Source organism: Macaca nemestrina, chromosome 5 (assembly GCF_043159975.1).
Source record: "Macaca nemestrina isolate mMacNem1 chromosome 5, mMacNem.hap1, whole genome shotgun sequence".
Lineage (NCBI taxonomy): Eukaryota > Metazoa > Chordata > Mammalia > Primates > Cercopithecidae > Macaca > Macaca nemestrina.
Genome location: NC_092129.1, coordinates 178,369,730 through 178,394,761, shown reverse-complemented (window position 1 = coordinate 178,394,761; position 25,032 = coordinate 178,369,730). Strand labels below are relative to the sequence as shown.

General features: G+C 45.0%; 1 long non-coding RNA gene across 1 annotated transcript; it reads left to right on the top strand.

The window, feature by feature from the left end:
* The first annotated feature begins 1,398 nt into the window (after positions 1 to 1,398).
* LOC139363513 (uncharacterized) lies at positions 1,399 to 25,030 on the top strand. The gene is made up of 2 exons (XR_011624074.1): positions 1,399 to 1,571; positions 20,530 to 25,030. It is a non-coding gene; the product is annotated as an uncharacterized lncRNA (long non-coding RNA).
* Positions 25,031 to 25,032: the final 2 nt, after the last annotated feature.

The window sequence follows — 25,032 nt, the reverse complement described above, 5'->3', positions numbered from 1 at the left end:
TTTCTCCATGATCTTGGGGATTAACATTAGGTTCCTTGCTACTTATGCAAATTGCTGCAGCCGGCTTGAATTTCTCCTCAGAAAACAGGTTTTTCTTTTCTATTGCATCATCAGGTTGCAAGTTTTCCGAACTTTTATGCTGTTTCCCTTTTAAAACAGAATGCCTTTAACAGCACCCAAGTCACGTTTTGAATGCTTTGCTGCTTAGAAGTTTCTTCTGCCAGATACCCTAAATCATCTCTCTCAAGTTCAAAGTTCCACAAATCTCTAGGGCAGGGGCAAAATGCTGCCAGTCTCTTTGCTAAAAGATAACAAGGGTCACCTTTGCTCCAGTTCTCAACAAGTTCCTCATCTCCTTCTGAGACCACCTCAGCCTGGACCTTATTGTTCATATCACTATCAGCTTTTTTGCCAAAGCCGTTCAACAAGTCTCTAGGAGTTCCAAACTTTCCCACATTTTCCTATCTTCTTCTGAGCCCTCCAAACTGTTCCAACCATCTGCCTATTACCCAGATCCAAAGTCGCTTCCACATTTTAGGATTATCTTTTCAGCAGCGTCACACTCTACTGGTACCAGTTTACTGTATTAGTCCATTTTCATGCTGATAAAGACATAACCAAGACTGGGAAGAAAAAGAGGTTTAATTTGACTTACAGTTTTACATGGTTGGGGAGGCCTCAGAATCATGGTGGAAAGCGAAAGGTACTCCTTACATGGCAGTGGCAAGAGAAAATGAGGAAGAAGTGAAAGCGGAAACCTCTGATAAACCCATCAGATCTCATGAGACTCTTTCACTGTCATGAGAATAGCATGGGAAAGACCAGTCCCCATGATTCAGTTACTTCCCCCTGAGTCCCTCCCACAACACATGGGAATTCTGAGAGATACAATTCAAGTTGGGATTTGGGTGGGGACACAGCCAAACCATATCAGAGAGTGCCCTTGTAAATGGGAAGGGGAGGACTTAGACACTTGTTGGGTGTGTTAAGCTTGAGATGTCCAAGAATAGATGTTGAGTACATGCCTCAAAATGTAAATCTGGAGCTCAGGGGACAGTTCTGGGTGGGATATATGAATTTGATCATGACTATAAAGATGGTTTGGGGAAGCTACAACCACCACTGAGCTCTCAGACCTGTGATGTAGAGTCTGACAGGCCAATGCCAGTTAGAGCTTCTAAATCCTGTATGGAATAATTAAGTGTGTAGCTATGGCTTGAATGTGTTCCCCGAAGTTCATGTGTTGGAAACTTAATCCCCAGTGCAATGACGTTGAAAGGTGGGACCTTTAAGAGGTGATTAGGTCATGAGGGCCCTGCCTTCGTGGATGGACTAATGCCATTTGCAGGGGGGTGGGTTAATTATTCCAAAAAGTGGGTTCCTGATAAGAGGATAAGTCTGGCTCTTTTCCCTTCTCTCCCTCTCTCTCCCTTTCTCTCACCATGTGATGCCTTCAACCATGGGATGACACAGCAAGAAGGCCCTCCCACCTTCAACCATGGGATGACACAGCAAGAAGGATCTCCCTAGATGCCAGCACCTTAATATTGGACTTCTCAGCCTACAGAACTGTGAGAAATAAATTTCTTTTCTTTATAAATTACCCAGTCTCTAGTATTCTGTTATGGCAGCACGAAACAGACTAAGACACATACTGAACAGGTTTTAGTCCCCCACCCCAGAGGGAGCAGGGCCCAGTCATTCTCTTGCCTCAGAATCAGAGTCCTTATCACATGAAGGCAGGTAGAGACTTACTAAGGACTGGCCTCTTATAAAGAATGAAAATTCTCATGCCTCTCCTGGGTATTAACTGAATAAAAATATTTCTATTGTAGTGATGCTTAAATATATGTAATTATACAATTAAGTATAAATGCTGTCTTAGTCAGTTTAAGCTACTGAAACTAACTACCATACACTAGGTGGCTGATGAGCAACAGAAATTTATTTCTTGCTATTCTAGAGGCTGGAAGTCTGCGATCAGGGTGGCAGCATGATTGAGTTCTAGTGAGGGCCTGCTTCCAGGTTGCAGCCAGCCAACTTCTCACTATGTCCTCACATGTCCAAGAGAGATTATCTCTCACATGTCTGTTCTTACAAATGCATTGTCTTAGTCCATTTGTGCTGCTACAACAAAATACCCGAGACTAATAATTTAATTGTGCATTTAAAAATAAGTAAGAGTATAATTGGAATGTCTGTACCACAGAGGATAAGTGCCTGAGGGAATGGAGACCCCATTCTTCATGATGTGATTATTACACATTGCATACCTGTATCAAAACATCTCATGTACCCCAGAAATATATCTACCTACTATGTACCTACAAAAAATTAAAGTTTAAAAATTTTTAAAAATAAATGAAATACCTGAGACTGGGTAATTTATAAAGAACAGAAATTAACTTTCCCACAGTTCTGGAGGCTGGGAAGTTCAAGATCAAGGTGCCAGTGGATTCAGTTGTCTGATGACCATCCAGTCACTGCTTCCGAGATGGTGCCTTATTGCTGTATACTCCAGAGGTGAGGATGCTGTGTCCTCACCTAGCAGAAGGCTGAAGGGCAAAAGGGACGAACTTCCTCTACCAAGCCTAATTCCATGCAGGAAGAAGGAACCCTCATAGCCTAATCACTTCTTAAAGGCCCCACTTCTTTTTTTTTTTTTTTTTTTTTCTGGCACATGGCACTGCTATAAGCAGAGGGCTCAGAGTAGGGAATTCCATTTTCCTCATACCCTGGTTCCGTAAACAAACAAGATTTGGTCATGAGAAATTTATTATATTCACAGAGGATTTTCTTTCTTTCTTTCTTTCTTTTTTATTATACTTTAAGTTCTAGGGTACATGTGCACAACGTGCAAGTTTGTTACATATGTATACATGTGCCATGTTGGTGTGCTGCACCCATTAACTCGTCATTTACATTAGGTATATCTCCCAATGCCATCCCTCCCCCCTCTCTCCTCCCCACAGTAGGCCCTGGTGTGTGATGTTCTCCTTCCTGTGTCCAAGTGATCTCGTTGTTCAATTCCCACCTATGAGTGAGAACATGCGGTGTTTGGTTTACTGTTCTTGCGATAGTTTGCTGAGAATGATGGTTTCCAGCTCCACCCATGTTCCTACAAAGGACATGAACTCATCCTTTTTTATGGCTGCATAGTATTCCATGGTATAAATGTGCCACATTTTCTTAATCCAGTCTGTCACTGATGGACATCTGGGTTGATTCCAAGTCTTTGCTATTGTGAATAGTGCCACACTAAACATACATGTGCATGTGTCTTTATAGCAGCATGATTTATAATCCTTTGTAATGGGATGATTACAAAGTAATGGGATGGCTGGGTCAAATGGTATTTCTAGTTCTAGATCCTTGAGGAATCACCACACTATTTTCCACAATGGTCCCACCAACAGTGTAAAAGTGTTCCTATTTCTCCACATCCTCTCCAGCACCTGTTGTTTCCTGACTTTTTAATGATTGCCATTCTAACTCGTGTGAGATGGTATCTCATTGTGGTTTTGATTTGCATTTCTCTGATGGCGAGTGATGATGCGCCTTTTTTCATGTGTCTGTTGGCTGTATGAATGTCTTCTTTTGAGAAGTGTCTGTTCATATCCTTTGCCCACTTTTCGATGAGGTTGTTTGTTTTTTTCTTGTAAATTTGTTTGAGTTCTTTGTAGGTTCTGGATATTAGCCCTTTGTCAGATCAGTAGATTGCAAAAATTTTCTCCCATTCTGTAGGTTGCCTGTTCACTCTGATGGTAGTTTCTTTTGCTGTGCAGAAGCTTTTTAGTTTAATGAGATCCCATTTGTCAATTTTGGCTTCTGTTGCCATTGCTTTTGGTGTTTTAGACATGAAGTCCTTGCCCATGCCTGTGTCCTGAATGGTATTGGCTAGGTTTTCTTCTAGGGTTTTTATGGTTTTAGGTCTAACATTTTAGTCTCTAATCCATCTTGAATTAATTTTCGTATAAGGAGTGAGGAAAGGATCCAGTTTCAGCTTTCTACTTATGGCTAACCAATTTTCCCAGCACCATTGATTAAATAGGGAATCCTTTCCCCATTTCTTGTTTTTGTCAGGTTTGTCAAAGATCAGATGGCTGTAGATGTGTGGTATTATTTCTGAGGACTCTGTTCTGTTCCATTGGTCTATATCTCTGTTTTGGTACCAGTACCATGCTGTTTTGGTTACTGTAGCCTTGTAGTATAGTTTGAAGTCAGGTAGCGTGATGCCTCCAGCTTTGTTCTTTTGGCTTAGGATTGTCTTGGCAATGCGGGGTCTTTTTTGGTTCCATATGAACTTTAAAGTAGTTTTTTCTAATTCTGTGAAGAAAGTCATTGGTAGCTTAATGGGGATGGCACTGAATCTATACATTACCTTGGGCAGTATGGCCATTTTCATGATATTGATTCTTCCTATCCATGAGCATGGTATGTTCTTCCATTTGTTTATGTTCTCTTTTATTTCACTGAGCAGTGGTTTATAGTTCTCCTTGAAGAGGGCCTTTACATCCCTTGTAAGTTGGATTCCTAGGCATTTTATTATCTTTGAAGCTATTGTGCATGGGAGTTCATTCATGATTTGGCTCTCAGTTTGTCTGATACTGGTGTATAAGAATGCTTGTGATTTTTGCACATTGATTTTGTATCCTGAGACTTTGCTTATCAGCTTTAGGAGATTTTGGGCTGAGATGATGGGGTTTTCTAAATATACAATCATGTCATCTGCAAACAGGGACAATTTGACTTCTTCTTTTCCTAACTGAATACCCTTTATTTCTTTCTCTTGCCTGATTGCCCTAGCCAGAACTTCCAACACCATGTTGAATAGGAGTGGTGAGAGAGGGCATCTGTGTCTTGTACCAGTTTTCAAAGGGAATGCTTCCAGTTTTTGCCCATTCAGTATGATATTGGCTGTGGGTTTGTCATAAATAGCTCTTACTATTTTGAGATACGTTCCATCAATACCAAATTTATTGAGAGTTTTTAGCATGAAGGGCTGTTGAATTTTGTCAAAGGCCTTTTCTGCATCTATTGAGATAATCATGTGGTTTTTGTCTTTGGTTCTGTTTATACACTGGATTACATTTATTGATTTGCGTATGTTGAACCAGCCTTGCATCCCAGGATGAAACCCACAGGCCCCACTTCTTAATATTATCACATTGGCAACACCTGAATTTTGGAAGGGACACATTCAAACCAAAGCATTCCACTACTCCGACCCTGGCACCCCAAATTCATGTCCTTCTCACATGCAAAATATGTTCATTCCATCCCAATAGCTCCAAATCTCTGAATTCTTTCCAGTATCAACTTAAAAGTCTAAAGCCCACAGACTCATCTGAATCTGGTATGGGTGAGACCCCAGGCAGGAGTCATTCTAGGACAAATTTCCCTCCCTCCCACTGTGAGCATGTGAAATCAAACAAGTTAAATGTTTCCAAAATACTTTGGTGGTACAGGGACAGGGCAGACATTTCCACTCCAAAAGGGAGAAATAGGAAAGAAGAAAAGAATAACAGATCCCAAGGAAATCCAAAACTTAACAGGGCAAATGTCATTAAATCTTAAAGCTTTCAATCTTCTTTGACGCTACATTTTGGTATCTGAATTTACTGGGTGAGGGTTGATCCCCCATAGCCCTGGGCAGCCCCATCCCCATGGCTTTGCTGGACTCAGCCCACGAAGCCGATCTTAGGGGTTGGAGTTGGGTGCCTGTGGCTGTCCCCAGTTGGCATTGCTTGCTGTTGTGAGTTCCAGAGTCCTAAGGCTGGAGAACCTGGAGTTCCGACGTCCAAGGGCAGGAGAAGAAGGGTGTCTCAGCCCTGGTAAAGTGAGGGAGAGAACTTTGCTGTTCTTCTGCCTTTTTGTTCCATTCAGGCCCCCAGTCAGTTGGCTGGTACCTGCCCACATCGAAGGCAGATTTCCCCACACTTAGTCCATTGACCCACAGGCCAGTTTCCTTGGGAAACACTCTAGTCCAAAGTAAAACCAGCTGGGTGTCCCTTTCCACAGAAGAGGAATAGCTCAGTGCCTGCTGCAGCATTCGGAGTAAATGATACTTTATCAGTTTTCTGAGAATTCCTCAATTCAGCCAAGTTGACACCCAAAGTCAACCATCACGATCGTTAATCCCATTATGAGGGCTCTGCCATCATGACCTAATCACCTCCCAGAGGCCCCACCTCCTAATACCATCTCCTTGGGGCTTAAGATTTTAACACACGAATTTTGGAGGTACACAAACATTCAGTCCATTGCAAATGCCTTATGCTTATATATAGCCTTATGCTATTATAAAATCATCAATCCAAAGTAAATTGAAGGACTACGTAACAACAAAGCCAGATACCTTCCTACTTCCAACTGACCCTAATTTGAGAAACCTTGAACAGAAGAATTCTAGCATCCTTTACAGTTCTTTTTCTTTTTAGTTTTTGGAGATGGAGTCTCACTCTGTCGCCCAGGCTAGAGTGCCGTGGCATGATCTTGGCTCACTGCAACCTCCACCTCCTGGGTTGAAGTGATTCTCCTGCCTCAACCTCCTGAGTAGCTGGGATTACTGGTGTCCACCACCACGCCTGGCTAATTTTTGTATTTTCAGTAGAGATGGGGTTTCTCCATGTTTACCAGGCTAGTCTCGAACATCTAACTTCAGATGATCCATCTGCCTCAGCCTCCCAAAGTGCTGGGATTACAGGTGTGAGCCACCATGCCTGGCCCCATCCTTTACAGTTCTAACATGCGATGATTTTCTTTTCATTTTAATTGATTAGTTAACGTTTAAGAGACAGGGTCTTGCTATGTTGTCCAGGCTATAGTTCAGTGGTTATTCAGAGGCACAATCATCAGGCACTACAGCCTGGAAATCCTGGGTTCAAGTGATCCCCACATCTTACTCTCCCCAGTAGCTGAGACTGCAGGTTCGAGCCATCATACCCAGCTAACATGCGATGATTTTCTGAGCCTGCAGTGGTGAGAGAGAAGGACCAGCTTGATGCAGCGAGGATAAGAGGGTTAATTGGAAAATAGTGACCTAAAGGTCTAAAGTTTGCATGGAAAGCAGCATTTTAAAAAAATAGATAATAAAAATTAGCATTTAACTCAGAGAAACTAAAACAAAATAAGGGTAGGAAAAACAGAGCAATTTTACTGCTTTGGTGAAACGAAATCCTTCTTCAAATTTGAAAATGCTCAACTTTCAATCTTTTCTGACTCACTCGGCCCCATACCTAACAGGCTTAGTTAAAAAGAAATCATAAGAATAGTCAGCCTTTGGACTCTGGAACTCACACCAGCAAGCAATTATGACATTTGGTTTATATTTGAAGATGCTCAGGGTGCTATTTATTTTATTAATCATATATCAGAAGGGAATTCATGTTTACAGCTACTCACCTAATACTACTAGTGTTATTTTGTGCCTTCCTTTCTGGCACTTTGTGTGTATATATATACACATATATGTTATATATATACACACACACACAGAGTCATATCTATATATCTATATCTATATCTATATATCTATATATCTATATCTATGTCTATATATCTATATCTATATATATATCTATAACTATGTATACGTCTTTTTTCTTTTAAATTGAGACAGAGTTTTGCTCTTTGTTGCCCAGGCTGGAGTGCAACCTCCGCCTCCTGGGTTCAAGTGATTCTCCTGTTTCAGCCCCCCGAGTAGCTGGGATTACAAGCGCCCACCACCACGCCCAGCTAATTTTTGTATTTTTAGTAGAGACAAGGTTTCACCATGTTGGCCAGGCTGGTCTCGAACTCCTGACCTCAGGTGATCTGCCCACCTCAGCCTCCCAAAGTGCCGGGATTACAGGCATGAGCCACCACACCCGGCCTATATCTTTTACTTGCTATAATTGTGTGTTCTTTTAAAACTTAAGATTGTAAGATGTGTTGTTTCCTGTTGCCACGAAATGTTAGTTATACTTTTGTTGAGTGTAATAATATATTGCCTGGATATATCACAATTCATATAATCATCTTCCTGTCATTTAACCTGTCTCTGTTTGTCATGGGTGTAAAACAGTTCTGCAATGAACATCTTCATGCATACAGCTTTTATTATCTTGTGGATTAATTTGTTTGGGCTAGATTCCCGGGTGGGAATTTCTGAGTTAAAAGGTGCTATTTTATTTCAAAAAAAGTTTCCAATGATCTAAGTAGAGATCTGAAGATAAAGTAGAAAGAAAGGCAGATTTGCAACAGATAGGAGCAAATTTTAAAATCCCGACGGAGAAGCAGGGGCTGTGTCACCCAGGCATAGATGGTCCTCTGAACACAGGGGTGTTTGGTGCTCATCTTTCTAAACCTTTCTTGATGCCCCCAGGCAAAGCTGCCGGGAGCTGAGCAACAAGAGTGATTCAGAAGCACTCTGCTCAGATCCACCGGAGGCAGCAACTCCAGCCGGTGTACAGACATAGTTACCAAGGAGACCTCTGTTTTCCCCTATTTTCCAGGTTAACAGTCCTGAATCTGAGCTAGACGGTTGGATAGAATTAGTTAAACATAGGGAGAAGAAAGAAAATGGCTTTAAAAGATAATTTAACTATTAACCTCAGGAATCAGCACCAAGCGCAACACAGAGAGCATTCTGGTCCATTCCTTTTTCTGTGTGACTTCACGGTTTGATCTTTTCTCTGAGATGAATTTATTTCCATGTTTCTTTAATCAAATAGAACCACCAGCATCTTCCATATGCATCCAAAAAATAATCATGGTAGTGTCAAATGTCGCTGCCACACAAGCCCACCGGGGCGCCTGTGGGAAATGCACTGAGGCCTAATAGGATGATTATTATGGCTTTGTAGAAAGTAGGAACAAGGGGTCTCAAGCTCACATGCTCCATCCCTGGCATGACTCCACCGCTGCCAGACTTATTACCGTGGAAGTTTCAGGATCTGGGAACATGTTGCTCCTGGCTACTCACAGAGTGCTCAGAAGCTCCATGGCTTTCTTCTTACCGGATTTCTACATTCCTACCGGCTTTTCTCAGCTTTAAAAGCCAGCCACACAGAGGCTGAGAACTGGGTCCTGAGGTGGGTGGGTCGCTGCTATTGCTTGGGTATGTCCTTGCAAGACCAGAATTCAGGATGTTGCTGCTTTCTACCAAGTGCGTTGTCTGTAGTTTGCCGTAACAGCCTTCTTTACAGCTTCGGGCTAACAAGACAGAACAGTAGAATTTACCACTTAATGATGCATGACGCGTAGCACACAAACTGGGTGCGCAAAAATAAATGCCTTTTCACATTTTCTAACTCTGAGCGTCTATTCGGTCAGATAAAAAACAAATGATGGTTGTTCCCGGGAGGTTTCCCCCTTCCTTAGCATCTACCATCATGGGGTTTAACAAAGTCCCGTTGCCCAGGGGGGCATCCGTTTGGTCTTTGGACATCAGCACAGGCAGGATGCAGCTGGGATGCCTGGTAACTCTCGCTCCCATATCACACCAGAGGAAAGTAGTCCCTGTGCATGGGCCTGTGGCCCCACCCGTCTGGACCCCTCATGTGGCCATTTCCTTTCTGGAGTTTATTGACCTCTTTGAGGGGCAGCCTGGGCTTGGTGGTGGGCAGCGGCAGAAGTGACAGGAGCATTTCTTTTAAGCCTGTGTGCTTCTTTCTTCCATTAGGTTTCCTCAAGGTGCTCTGTGAATTCCCTTTCCCTAAGTGTTTAGGCTTTCCTACAAAATAAGGAATCAAGAAGTGAGTTTCTTTTGTCACAGACCCTATTTAGAGCATTAAGCACTAGCTTCTCTCTCTCTCTCTCTCTCTCTCTCTCTCTCTCTCTCTCTCATATTAATATCTTAAAATAGCACTCTGCCAAATTACTCTTCTTGCAAATCCTTATGTTCACTTAAAGAAAGTGTACTTCTCATCCAGGTTTCCCATCATTACCCAATGAGGTTGGACCTCTGTCTCTCCTAAATAGAACTCTCTCTCTCTCTCTCTCTCTCTCTCTCATGATCAAGTCCTGTTTATTTTAGAAGCACGAACAGTATAACTAGAAAGGAGTGTTGAAAATAAGGCACCGGTCCCCTCGACAGGGCCAAATCTGGCACAGGCTCTGTCTGTGCAATCAAGGCTGACTCAGCAGCCTCAATGTGCCTTTTCCTGTGAGGATAGGGTGTGAGGACAACCTGCATGCAAATGAGTCTTCCATAAGGGTGAGGTTGAGGTAAGTTGGCTCTGGGTATCTTTGGATCAGTTGCAAAAGGTCAGAGGATCCCCAATACCCTTGGCCAAGAGCATCCCAAGCTGGTTCTGTCTGCGCCCAGGCAAAACCACATTCTGGAGAGGAAGCCATGGTGCCTGGTGGGCACCAGGAAGGGCTCAGATGTTCAAGAACAACTTTCAGTGAGGCTTCATGGCCAGCAAGTATCTGCTTCCCCAGCCCAGTCATCTCTGCAGAGCCTTCAAAGAGGGAGCATCCCAGGCAGCCAGACTTCACATGCACATGCACAGCAGCACCTGGCTGTGTAGGAGACATGTTCTCCAGCCACCCTCAGGGTGGAGATGTGAACATGGACACTGGGTAAATATGGGCTTTACCGCAGATGACTGAGACACAGACATAGGAGGAGAGGCAGGCACAGCCACAAGACAGTGACCCAGCTGGGGAGGGGAGGGCTGTTCCAGATGTGAGCAGGGCTCTGTGGCTAGGGGTGAAGGGTGCCTTTGACGGGGATGGGAGCACGGAGAAGTTTGGGTTGGGGGCCAGGAACAGGCATGCCAGGCTGGTCATGCCACCCAACCTTGAATTATACATGGCCCTTCAAGGAGGTTCCTGACTCTTGGAAAGGCCATCCATGACTGCAAGTCCCTGTGAAAGTTTCAAGTCAAATAGAGTAACTTATAAAAATAAAAGTACATCATGAGAGCATTGAGCTTTTCCCGGGAATGCAAAGGAAAGAGGCCAATTAAGCCTCTTTTCTTATAAATTACCCAGGTTCAGGTATTTGTTTATAGCAACATTCTTTGAATTACAAAACAAAATCCCAACAGCAAACTGGAGACGTCTTAAATGTTCATCTGTAGAATAATACATACATGAAGCATGTTACAGTCATATAAGAGAGTAGTATGCAGCAGTGAAAATGCATGCGCTAGTGTTATATATATTAACCTGCATGATTTCAAAAATGTGTTGAGTAAGAAAAGTTACAGAAGAATATGTATCATCAAGATTTAGTTCTAATAAGCATAAAACATAAAAAACAATACTATATCATATGGTTTAAACATTTGTACTCACTTAAATGTCTTGTTGAAATGTGATATAGTCAGGCTTTGTGTCCCCACCCAAATCTCATCTTGAATTTCAATCTCCATAATCCCCAGTGTCAAGGGAGAGACCAGGTGGAGGCAACTGAATCATGGAGACAGTTTCCCCCATGTTGTTCTTGTGATAGTGAGGGAGTTCTCACAAGATCTGATGGTTTTATAAGGGGCTCTTCCCCCTTTGCTCTGCAATTCTCCTTCCTGCTGCCTTGTGAAGAAGGTGCCCTGCTTCCTCTTTGCCTTCTGCTATGATTATAAGTTTCCTGAGGCCTCCCCAGCCATGCTGAACTGTGAGTCAATTAAACCTCTTTCCTTTATAATTTTCCCAGTCTCTGGCAGTTCTTTATAGCAGCATGAAAACAGACTAATACCAAATGTACTCCCCAATCCTGGAGGTGAAGCCTGCTGGGAGATGTTTGGGTCAGTGGGGTAGATCCCTTGTGACTTGATGCTGTTCTTATGCTAGTCAGTGAATTCTCATTAGATGTGGCTTTTTAAAAGTGTGACATCTCCCCCAACACTCTTGCTCCTGCTTTGCCTTTTGTTATGATCGTAAGCTTCCTGAGGTCTCCCCAGAAGCAGATGTTGGCACTAGGCTTCCTGTATAGCCTGAAGAACCATAAGCCAATTAGCCTCTTTTCTTATAAATTACCCAGTCTTGGGTACTTATTTATAGCAATGCAAGAATGGCTTAATACAGAAAATTGGTACCAAGGAGTGGGGCATTACTATTAAGATACCTAATAATGTGGAAGTAGCTTTGGAACTGGGTAATGTTCAGAGGTTGGAAGAGTTTGGAGGACTCAGAAGAAGACAGGAAGATGAGGGAAAATTTGCAACTTCTTAGAGACTGGGTAAATGGTTGTGACCAAAATGCTGATAGTGATATAGTCAGTGAAGTCCAGGCTGCTGAGGTCTGAGATGGAAGTGAGAAACTTATTGGGAACTGGAGCAAAGGTCATGAGTGTTATGCCTTAACAAAGAACTTGGCTGCATTATGTCCATGCCCCAAGGATCTATGGACGTTTCAACTTAAGAGTAATAATCTTGGGTATGTGGCAGAAGAAATTTCTAAGCAGCAAAGCATTCAAGATGTGACTTGGTTGTTTCTAATGAACTATGCTCAGATGTGGGAGCAAAGAAATGCCCTAAAGTTGGAACTTAGGGAAACAAAGAATAAAAATTTGGAAAATTTGCCACCTGGATATATGGTACAAAAGAAAAGCCTATTTTCAGAGGAGGAACTCAAGCAGGCTGTGGAGAAACCACTTGCTAGAGACATTTGCATAACTAAAAGGGATCTGAGTGTTAATATCCAAGACAATAGGAAAAAGGCCTCTAGGGCTCTTCAGAAGTCTCTGAGGCAGCTTCTCTCATCACAGGCCCAGAGGCCCAGGAGGACTGAATGGCTTTGTGGGCCAGGTCCAGGACCTGTGCAGCCTCAGTACATGCTTCTCACATTCAGGCCAGCTTCAGCCTCAGCTCAGAGGACCCCAGCTACAGCTTGGGCTGCCAGTTTGGAGAATGCAAGCCATAAGCCTTGGCAGCTTCCATGTGGTGTTAAGCCTGCAGACACACAGAGTGCAAGAGTAAAGGAGGCTTGGCAACCTCTGCCTAGATTTCAGAGAGTGTATGAGAAAGCCTGAATGCTCAGGCAGAAGCCCGCTGCAGGGGCAGAACCCTCATGGAGATACTCTACTAGGGCAGTGCAGACGGGAACTGTGGGATTGGAGCCCCCACACAGAGTCCTCACTGGGGCACTGCCTAGTGGAGCTGTGACAAGGGGAGGGGTCACCATCCTTCAGATCCCAGAATGGTAGATCCACTGGCAGCTTGCATCCTGCACATGGAAAAGTGGCAGGCACTCAGTAAGCTGTGAGGGCAGCTTCAGGGGCTGAATCCAGCAAAGCCACAGGGTCAAAGCTCCTCAAGGCCTTGGCAGACCACCCAGCATACGACGTGCCCAGAATGTGGGACATGTAGTCAAAAGAGATTATTTTGAAGCTTAAGACAGTGACTGCCCTGGTAGGTTCTGAACTTGCATGGGGCCTGTAGCTCCTTTCTTTTGTCTGATTTCTCCTATTTGGGATGGAAATATTTACCCAATGTCTGTACCCTGATTGTATCTTGGAAGTAAATAACTCGTTTTGATTTTATAGGCTCGTAGGTGAAAGGAACTCATTCTAGATGAGACTTTGGACTTGGGACTTTTGAGTTAATACTGGAAAGAGTTAAGATTTTGGGGGGCAATTGAGAAGGCCTGATTGTATCTTGCAATGTAAGAAGGACATGAGATTTGCTGGGGGAGGAGGCAGAGGCTGAATGATATTGTTTGGATATTTGTCCCCACTGAAATCTCTTGTTGAAATGCAATCCCCAGTGCTGGAGGTGGTGCCTGGTGGGAGGTGTTTTGGTCATGGGGATAGATCCCTCATGGTTTGATGCTGTTCTTAGGCTAGTGAGCAAGTTCTCATGAGATCTGGTTGTTTAAAAACTGTGGCATCTCCCCTGCCACTCTTGCTCCCCCTTTGTCTTCTGCTGTGATTTTAAGCTTCCTGAGGCCTCCCCAGAAGCAGATGTTAGCACTGTGCTTCCTGTGCAACCTGTAGAACCATGAGCCAATTAACCTGTTTTTCTTATAAATTATCCAGTCTTGGGTAGTTCTTTATATCGATACAAGAACAGTTTAATATGCTACATACTACATAGAAATACAGGCGTATGTACTAAAGGTATAAAGAAAAGTATGATGATTATAAACCCTAATCATGGTGGTGTTTATCTGTTTGTGGGGAGGTCAATATGCAGCCTGGGACTGGGTACCCTGAGGGCTTCCAATGTACTGATAATGTTTTATTTCTTCCATTGGATGGTGGATGCACAGTAGTTCACTGAATTATTCTATATGCATTGTGTACATTTTAAATATTTCACCATATTTCCAAATAAATATTGAATTAGTTATAAAATGAAAAGCAAAAAGAGGAAGCAATAAAAGGAACTCCGATTTGGATTTATGATCTATGAAGATGAATTGTGTAAGAATCTTGGCAGAAAGGAAAATTTCAGAACAGATTCTTGATGCTGAGCATATATACATATACCCTAGACTTTGGGGAAAGAAATTTTTAAAAAGAAAATACATAAGAGTTACAATGACAGAGACTCAAATTTAAATTATAAGTATTCGAGTCCAAGGGATGTAAAATCCAACCAAGTGGCTGACACACAGCCCTTCTCCAATGCCCCTAACAACCCCTGGGGATTTGTGCAGAGCTTAGATTTTACAGGCCTTCTTCATAAGATAGAAACAGTGCATCACTAAAAAGAAGCAAAACAGAGGCAGGAGTGATAGAGCAAGAAGACTAAGCCCAGAATAAGCTGATGCTCGCCAGAATACTGGAGCCCACAGAACATCCCTGCAGAGCAGAAAGCCTCCTTAAAGGCCCTGGCACCTGCCCAGGGTATGCAAAGGTCTGCTGATCTCCAGTAGCTGACAGAGGCTGAGAGCGATCACCTGGCTCCTGGTGGCCCCTGGGGAGCTCTTCCAGCAGGAGAGAGAGCAGAGTCTTCAAAAGCTCATCACCAGCCAGCTGGCCTGAGGGACAGCAGTTCCTGAGTGGCCCTCTATTTTCAGGAACTCAGATCAGAGGCCACAGAAGGACCTCACAGGAGGATCACGCTGCTGTCATTTGGATACCAGGGGCCAGGACATGGGCCAGGAAGCTGGTGTCTGGCAAGTGTCATTTTGTTTCAAAAAAGACAAATAAAAAGAATGTCAACAATTTGATTTTAATTTTTTTTGCAGAAGCCTTCCTCCCTTCTTCCTGTCCTTTCTTTTTTCCTGTTCCTTCTTTCCCTCCTTCCTTTTTCCCCTTCTCCTTCCCTTCCATCAGCGCTTTCTGTGCCCAGAAAATGCCATGCACCACTGTGCTAGTCCTCTTGCTCCTTGCATTGTCAGTTGCACTTCTGTGTTGTATATCTAGACTCCCAATTATAGGCCCAGTGCTATTTTTCTTTATTATCTCCAGTGTCTGGCACAGTGCTAGTCATGAAATACACTTTCCAAGTATGTTTGTTGAAGGAAGGAAGGAAAGAAGGAGCAACCCTCTTGGGGATAATGCTGCCTGAGCTCCCTGAAGTTCATGAGGCTATGAATAAAGAATGAGGACCCCCTGTTCCCCACCCTCCCAGCCTTGTCATGGTGGCTGGGTGTGCAGGGATGGAAGCTGTGTCTTTTGCAAAGTGTTCTCCACCCAAGGGCGTAAATTACATCATAAGTCAAAACCAGTAGGGGAGTCTCCTGAGCCGTCGGTGCACATAGCTCCATGCGGTGCTCTGTGAATGCGCTTCTGATGTGTGCAGGTGCATGCGATGGAATCCATTCATGCTATGAAGGGTGGTAATATTTGAAAAGAGATGAAGGGGAAGGAGAAGGAACAGCTGTGGGGTGCGTGTGGTGAGTTCAGTTCAGATGGCTGTGAGTGTTTGGTGGGACTGGGGTTAGTCGAGGGAGGAGGCAGAGACAGGGGAAGGAAGGTGCAGTACAGAGGTATAAAGAGGCCAGAGGTGTTCAGAACTGTAGGTGGCTCCTGGGGCGGCAGATAAAACAGGTCTGAAGGGGCGGGTCAGGGCTCTGTTAGGCAGGCCTCCGTCACAGGCTCATGAGCAGAAATTTCACCCTGAGAGGAGACCTCAGACAGATTTTAGGCAAGAGCCTGACATCAGAGAGACAGAAAGGTGTCATGTGGGGAACAGCGCAGGGAGGAAATGCTGCTGGTCTGAGGCCACACAGGCAGTGGCTGGAACTCAGGATGTCATGAGACCCAAAGCAAGCCAGGCCTGGTGGGGCTGCGAGGTGGGCATGGGTCTGAGAGGTGTTGTAGAAGGCAGAGTGTGTAGGGTTTTGTGCTGAGAAGGGGAAGGTACTGAGGTCAATATCTGACATTTTAAGCTCCAGGAGACTGGGAAACATTAAGATAGTGCGATGGACAATTTAACGTGTCATCTTGGCTGGGCCACTGGGTGCCCGGGTATTGGGTCAAACATTATTCTGGGCATGTCTGTGAGGTTTTGGATGAGGTTAACATTGGAATCAGTAGAATGAAGAAAGCAGAGGGCCCTCCCCAATGTGTGTGGGCCCGGTCCAATTAACTGAAGGCCTGAGTCGAATGAAAAGGCTGAGTGAGAGGGAACTCTTCCTCATACCTGACCTCTGAACTGGGGCACAGGTCTTCTGCCCTCGGACAGGAGCTACACTAATGGCTCTCCTGGGTCTCCTGCTGGCTGACTGCAGATCTGGAACTTCTCAGCCTTCACAGTCATGTGAACCAGTTTCTTGTCATAAAGGTATTTACACACACACACGCACACCACTGGTTCTGTTTCTCTAGAGAACCCTGATGTATTTGATGTATAGAGATAGAGTCTACAGGAAAGTTTGATTTCTGGACTAGAGCAGAGAAGTCTGGCTCAGACAGAGCAACACTTCGGTGATACATGAACCACTGAAACAGTGATTGTGAGAGAAACTTAGAGCAGTCCTGGGAAGCTCATGTTCAGGGGGTGAGAGTCAGGGAAGACGGGCCTGATTTCAAGCTGAGACCTGAAGCGGGAGTAAGAGTTTCCCAGGCCAGGCTCTGTGGTGGGTAAGCTGAGGGCCCAGCTGGGCACGGGCACAGCAGGTGCAAAGGCCCTGGGGCCAGGAGGAGCCTGGCGTGCTGGAGGGATTGCAGCAAAAGGGTCTGGCAAGGATGTGGTTGCAGAGGCAGGCAAGGGTGGGGCCAGCCATGCAGGAGCTCTCATAGCCCTGGCACTAAAGGCCCGTCTGTACCTGGTAACAGCACTAATGAAGGGAGGTGGTGGTGACAGATGTCAATAGAAGCATATTCTTTCTGGTTTATCATCCCAAAAATATATGATCCTGGATATGACTTATGTTTTAAATATGTGAACATTATTGTCCTTTCTTGGACATCCACTGCCCAGGGCAGACCTCTGCCCTGATGGGTCCTCAGGCACTGGGTGTATTACCTATGTCTTTACTTTTCTGTATTCATTCATGACACTTTGACATCTGAGGCCTTGGTGACCCTGGGGGGACTGCCCCTCCCAGGGCTAGCTAATTCCTAGAGATAGCAAACTCCTCTGCGAGTTCATCTTCATATGAAAACCCACCAATCTGGAGGCCACACCCAACCACCTTCCCTGTCAGGCTCTCACATGAGGGCTACTGTCTATCCACCTGCCTTAGTTACCCCAGGGCCATTGCCAGACATTAGGGACAGTCATCTGCCCCGAAGCCCTGAAATTAGGTGAACTAGGTGATCCTAAGCCTATGTGCTCCGCTTATCCACTCCTCCCGTGGAAACCATAAAAAGGCTCCAGCCCACAGTTCCTCCCTCTCCCTGTGTTCCTGACTGGCCCAGGGTCTCCTGTGAGGCCCTGTGTGCTGTGCGGGGCCTCCTGTTTCTAGGGATGTATGAGCAGAATAAGCTTCTTCCTTCATGACAGTCATTTCTGTGTCTGTGTACCTTATCATCCTTAATTAAAACAGATCCTGGGGACCCTTAAACACAGGTAAGCACTTGCTCATCCATTCTTCAGGAGGCTAAGTCTGGATCATTCGCCTCTGTCTCTTCTCAAACCCTTTCAGGGTGTAGCATGGGGCTGGGGTTGCAATAAAGGCTCAACGAATGTGGCTGGCTGAGCTCTCCTGTGCTGTCCACCAGGCCTCCCCATCGGGTCTGTGCCTCCCATCGCGTTGTCTGTGTGTCTGTCTGATGTGGGGTGTCAGAGGCACAGACACGCCAGTGTGTTGTGTTTCTCTCAGAGGCAGCCTCGGGGCTCTGCCTGCCAAGGGTGAGGACAAAGAGGTGCCAGGTGGTGACGTCTTAGACTTCATCTGAGCCTTCAGCGAGTCATAATCTTTTTGCTGGTGGAGGGTCTTGCTTCACTGTGGATGGCTGCTAACTGACCAGGGTGGTAGTTGCCAAAGGTGGAGGTGGCTGTGGCAATTTCTTAAAATAAGACAACAGTGAAGTTTGCCTTGGCAATTGACTCTTCCTTTCACGAAAGGTGTCTCTGTAGCATGTGGTGCTCTTTGATAGCATTTCACCCCCAGTAGGACTTCCTCCCAAATTAGAGTCCGTCCTCTCAAACCCCGCCACTGCTCTATCAACTGAGTCGATGTGACGTTCTAAATCCTTTGTTGTCATTTCAACGAGGTTCACGGCATCTTCACCAGGAGTAGATTCTATCTCAAGAAACCACTTTCTTTGCCCATCCATATAAAGCAGCTCCTCACCTATTTAAACATTATCATGAGATTGCAGCAATTTGGTCACATCTTCGGGCTCCACTTTTAATTATAGTTCTCTTATTACTTCCACCACATCTGTGGTGACTTCCTCTGGTAAATTGACCAAAGTCTCAATTGAGCCTCTTGAAGTCATCCAGGGTTGGAATCAACTTCTTCCAAACTCCTGTTAATGTTGGTATTTGACCTGCTCCCATGAATCATGAATGTTCTTAACGCACCTAGAATAGGGAATTATCTCAGAAGGTTTTAATTTATTTTGTCCTGATTCATCAGAGGAATCACCGTCTGTGGAAGCTACAGCCTTGCAAAATGTATTTTTTAAATAACAAGAATCGAAAGTCAAAATGACTCCTTGATTCCTGGGCTACAAAATGGATGTTAACAGACATGGCAACATCCATCTCCTTGTACATCTCCATTAGAGCACTTGGGTGACCTGATGCTCAATAAGCAGTCATATTTTGACAAAATATATATATATATTTTTTCTGAGCAGAGGGTCCCAACAGTGGGTTTAAAATATTTGGTAAATCATGATATAAACAGATGCATTGACACCCAGCATTTGTTGTTCCATTTGTAAAGCACAGGCAGAGTAGATTTAGCATAAGTTTAAGTGCTGTATGATTTTTGAATGGTACATGAGGACTGGCTTCAATTTCAAGTCACCAGCTGCACTAGCCCCTGACAAAAGAGTCAGCTTGTCCTTTGAAGCTCTGAAGCCAGGCATTGACTTCTCCTTTCTAGCAATGAAAATCTTAGGTGGCTTTTTCTTCTAATAGGAGGCTCTTCATCTCCATGAACAATCTGTTGCTTAGTGAGTGACCTTCATATCAATGATCTTAGCAAGATCTGGAGCGCTTGCTGCCTCATCTTGCACTTTGATTTTACGGAGATAGCTTCTTTCCTTAAACCTCATGAACCAACCTCTACCAGGTTCCAACTTCTCTTCTGCAGCTTCCTCACTTCTCTCAGTCTTAATAGAACCAAAGAGTTAGGGCCTTGCTCTGAATTAGGCTTTGGTTTAAGGGAATGTTGTGGTTGGTTTGATTTTCTATCCACACCACGCAAACTTTCTCCATATCAGCAATAAGTCTGTTTCACTTTCTTATCATTTGTGTGTTCACTGCAGTAGCACTTTCGCCTTTTTTCAAGAACTTTTTATTTGCATTCACAGCCTGCCTGTTTGGCACAAGAGGGCTAGGTTTCAGCCTCTCTTGGCTTTCAATACCTTCCTCACTAAGCTTCATCATTTCTAGCTTTTGATTAAAGTTGTGAGACATACCACTTTTTCTTTCACTTGAATACTTAAAGGCCATTGTAGGGTTATTAATTGGTCTAATTTCAATATGTTGTGTCTTAGGGAATAACGAGACTTAAGGGGAGAGAGAGAGAGAGAGAGAGAGAGAGAGAGAGAGAGAGATGGGAACAGCCTCAGTGGGGCGGTCAGAACACACACAACATTAATTGATTAATTCATTGTCTTATATGGGTGTGGTTTCTCGTGCCCAAAAATAATTACAGTAGTAACACCAAAGATCACTGATTACAGATGAGCATAACAGATATAATAACAAGGAAAGAGGTTGAAATATTGCAAACACTACCAAAATGTGACACAGAGACAGGAAGTGAGCACCTATAGACTTGCTCAATGCCATGTTGCCATAAACCTTCAGTTTGTAAAAAATGCAATCTCTGCAAAGCGCAATAAAGCGAAGTGCAATAAAATCAGCTATGCCTGTATAAAAAGTGCCTGGCACATGGGAGGTGGCCCATGTGTGGTACTTATTATTATTGGTAGTTTTCATGTGCTGACCCCAGGAATACATAGATAGATTAACCCAGAGGAACTCTAGGGAAACTTACATTAAGTCTTATGTCACTTTCCTCCAGATATCATGGGAACAGACATGTCTTGGAGAGATGCACACTGGGATGTGTCCAGGATCAGAAACTCCTGGAGCCAGCCCAGCCAGAGGTACTACTCAAGCACTTGCTCTCCAAAGCTTCCAGTCATGAAAGTGCTCAGCCCAAGGTGGGTGCCAGGGTGACCGTGCCCCAGGGAATGCTGGGCTTCTTTCTCTGCCTGGTTCAGCCCAAGCCATTTAAGGCAACTGTGGGTTCACAGCAGTACCTCTAACTCTTCCCACCCCATGGAGACCTAGGCATGCATGAAAGGCTAGGAGGACAGAATTTGGCCACTGGCCCCTACGGCCATGGGTGGTGGTTGGTAACTGAAGAAAGAGATGAAGGCTTGTCAGGCAGGTGCTTGAACCCTGTCTGGAAGCCCACAGAACCGAGATCGGAGGCAGTGGAGGCACTGCTGCCTCCTGGGCTCTAAATGAGCAAATGTTTGGGAACGAGGATGCCAGAACAAAGCTGCCTGCGCTCCTGTCCCGGTCCCTTCTCAGCTCAAGTCACACATGTGCTAAGAGGCTTTTGGCTCCAAGTGGCTGGTAGACATTGGCTGACAGATTTGGGATCTGATAAGAGGCTGTTGATTTCATTCGTTTGTGCAATGTCGGAGATAAATTTTAACAGTTAAAATGGGGAAGAAAAAAAAGCCCTAGAACTTTGCCAGCATCACAACTCTGCCTGTTTCTTCTAACGGATTTCTTGAAACTGTCAACTGCCTGAGCTGGAGGAGCCTATTTATAAGGAGTGTTGTCATGTGTCTTCGGGGGAAGCAGGACCGTCCAAGGGGTTGGCTGGCCCTTCGCAATGTGACCCTGCTCCCATGGGCTCCCTCTTTCCTCCTGCACAGCCCTGGGGTGCAGGGCTCCCTCTGGAAGGCAACGGCTTCCAGTGACTCAAAGGCCTGCAGGGTCATGTGATCCCAGCATCATGGCGGGTCTACTCACAGAACCAGCAATTTTATCAGTAGTATTAATTATCCTCTGCAAAAAGAGACGCTGAAAACAACGTTCCCTTTCTCAAAGAACTCTGATGAGAAATTTAAAAATACATTTGACCTTGGAGGACTCATTGTTTTGGAAGCCACGGAGACTTGCATCATGCAACCCAAAAGAAGGATTGCAGCTGTGATGTGTGGGACGGGCACAAGTGGCCTCTACAACCAATTTACCCTGTGTCTTGACTTCTCTGAGAGTTGCATTGGGTTCAACAGTGATCCCATTTCCTCCCAAAGGGCCACTGGGAGATCAGAGAGTATCAAGTTTATATCCAAAAAACTATACAGTTTCAAGGTGTTTCCAAAGCACCTCCTCTGATCCTCATACCCTCCAGGGTGACAGGCACTACAGGGTATTTGCATTTGCTCTGAGATGAAGATATGACCATAGGGTTGTACCCAGAAGGTCTCATGACTCTGGACATCCAGCTGTTTCCACCACACTCCAACGTTCTCAAAGGGAGAAGTGGTCCAGGTTTCCTTCTGAGAGTGAATATCACTTCCAGCACAAGCTGCAGCCTGCATCCCAGCCAACCCTGCTGATGCCTCCAAGGATGTGAGTTGCCCACATCATGGGAACCCTTTGCTGGTCTGAAAAATATCCCAGAGCTTGTTCCTTTGAACCTTGTGTGTGGAGAGCTTTGACTTAAATGTGCCATGCATAGAATGAACCCCTGCAGGGATGTGTCACCCCTTGGCTTCTCAGGAAGACCACCCGCTTTTTTGACACTGTCCCTGGAATGACCAACTGTGGCCTTTGTACAAACTGTTCAGGCTTGAGAAATGCACATCCTCATTTACAAGGGATATGTGGCAAGTCTTGAATTGGATCCGCAAAGTGTGGTTTCTACAAGAACTAAAGCTCCCAAAGCAGTTTTGAGAAGAGAGGGACATAGGCTAGCATGGATTTTGGCATGGATTCTTTTCCCTTGCTCTCAGGATGTGTGTGATCTCAAAGAGTTTGCCAGCAGGCTATGGGAACTCCATCCTCACACACTCAGCCTCTGCCTCAGGTGGCAGGGGCCCTGGCTAGGGTTTGGCTGTAATATTCAGGACTGACCAAGCATTCTGCATGCTGGTGAAGGGAGGGGTCCTCTGGAGACCATGCCTCTCCTACAGCAAGCCCCAGGTGGGAGGGATGTGCCAGTGCCTTCTCACCCCCACATGCCTGGGTGCTGCCCTTCGTCTTGCTGTTTCCTATCACACCTGCTCTCAGGAACAGGTGCAACACAGTCCCACTAGGTGCGTAGCTACTCACACTGACGCTCCCAGGAACACCAGCCCCATAAAGCCTGGGAGGAGAGGGCTGGAATTCTAGGCAACCTTGAGCTAGGGAGGGCTCCTTTGAACTGGGGGATTCTTAATGTCTTTGGAGTCTTATTCTTCTCAAAAGTCCCTCTGGAGCACCCTGGTCTTGGGGATTGGCCAGAGGGAAAAGTTTATGGCAGCACTTCCATCAAAAGACACCACAGCATCACATCAACCAACGACCACCTGTAATGATTTCACTTTTATCAGTATACACATGATTAAAAGCTTTAGAAACTGGACCGCTCTTCTGTTCTACTAACCAAATGCTCAATACCATGAGTCATGTGAGAGGACTCTTGCCCATGTTAAGTTATGTGGCCTTTTTCTTTTGGCTGGGGATGGTATACTTCATTGATAGTGCCTGAGAAGCTGGAGCTCCCGAAGCCCCTCCCCTTCCTCCAGGAGTCTGGAATGGAAACTGACTTTGGGAAGCCTGAGTGGGGCAATGACTCCCCAGTAGCTGGGGGTTCACTCTTCCTCTTGTGCTATTGGTGGAGCTGGTGGTCCTGGGGTCTTACTCCTTGGAGGCCATGTGGATCATAAGGTCCACCACCCTGTTGCTGCTGCCAAATTCATCCCAGGAAAGGAGCCTGACAAAGTGGCCATTGAAGTAATGCCAGTCCTGGCATTGAAGGTAGAAGAGTGCGGGTGCCACTCTTAAAGTCAGAGGAGACAACTTGGTCCTCAGTGTAGCTGAGGATGCCCTTGAGGGGGCCCTCCGATACCTGCTTCACCATCTTGTCATGCCATCACATTTCACAGCTTTCTGCAGATGGTAGATGAAAACCATGACCAACATGGCTCTTATGGGTGGAAACACAGAAGGCCATACCTGTGAGCCTCTCATCTGGCTCAGTGATGACCTTGCCCGTAGCCTCAGCCACACCAGTAGACGCAGGGATGATGTTCTGTAGCAGTGATGCCAAAGTTTCTCCAACAGTCTTCTGGGTGGCAGTAGTGGCATGGACTATAGTCATAGATGACCTTGGCGAAGGGTGCCAAACTTTGATGGTGCAGGAGGCGTTGCTGACAATCTCCAGAAGAGAAATCATACTTCTCATGGTTCATACCCATCACAAACATGGAATCTGCACAAGAGCATGAGGGGCATGGATGATGACAGTTTTGGCTACTTCAAGTGAGCCCCAGTCTTCTCCATGGTGCCAAAGACACCAGTGGGCTCTGCATCATATTCAGCACTAGAGTTGCCTCATTTGATGTTGGCGAGATCTTGCTCCTGGAGGATGGAGATAAGCTTCCCATTGATTACAAGCTTCCTGTTCTCTTTCCTTGACTATGCCATTGGACTTGCCATGAAATATACTGGAACATGTAGACCATGGAGTTGAGGCCAATGAAGAGATCGTTGATGATGACAATGTCCTTTTTGCCAGAGTTAAAAGCTGCCCTGGTGACCAGGTATCAAATATGGCCAAATCCATTGACTTAGACTTTCACCATTGTATCCTGGATGAGGCTGACACTGCACGAGCAGATGTGGCTGTTTGTCGAACAGAGAGGAGAAGAGAGTCATAGCTTTTCTCTTTTAAAAACAGACTTCATTTTCTGAGCAGTTCTAGGTTCACAGAAAAATTGAACAGAGTACAGACATATCCCAGGTACCTTTGTCCCTACACGCTCATAACTTCCCTCATTATCAACATCCCCCACCAGAGCGGCGTGTTTGTTTCAATTAATGAACCAAGATTGACACATCTCTATCCCCCAGAGTCCATGGTTTACTTTAGGGTTCACTCTCTGCATTGGGCATTTTATGGGTTTTGACAAATGCATTATGACATGTATCCATCATTATAATATCAGAGTAGTCTCACTGCCCTACAAATCCTCTGTAACCTACTAATTCATCCCTTCCTCCCGCTTCCCCCTTGGCAACCACTGATCTTCTTACCCTCTTCATAGTTTCACCTTTTCCAGAATGTCATACAGTTGGAATCGTACAGTATGCAGCTTTTTCAGATTGGCTTCTTTCACTCAGTAATATGCATTTAAGGTTCCCCCATGCCTTTTCATGGCTTTGCAGCTCAATTCTCTTTGGTGCTAAGTAATATACCATTGTCTGCATGTACCCCAGTTTATCCCCTCACCTACTGAAGGATATCTTGATTGTTTCCAAGTTTTAGCAAATATTAATAAAGTGGCTCTAAACATCC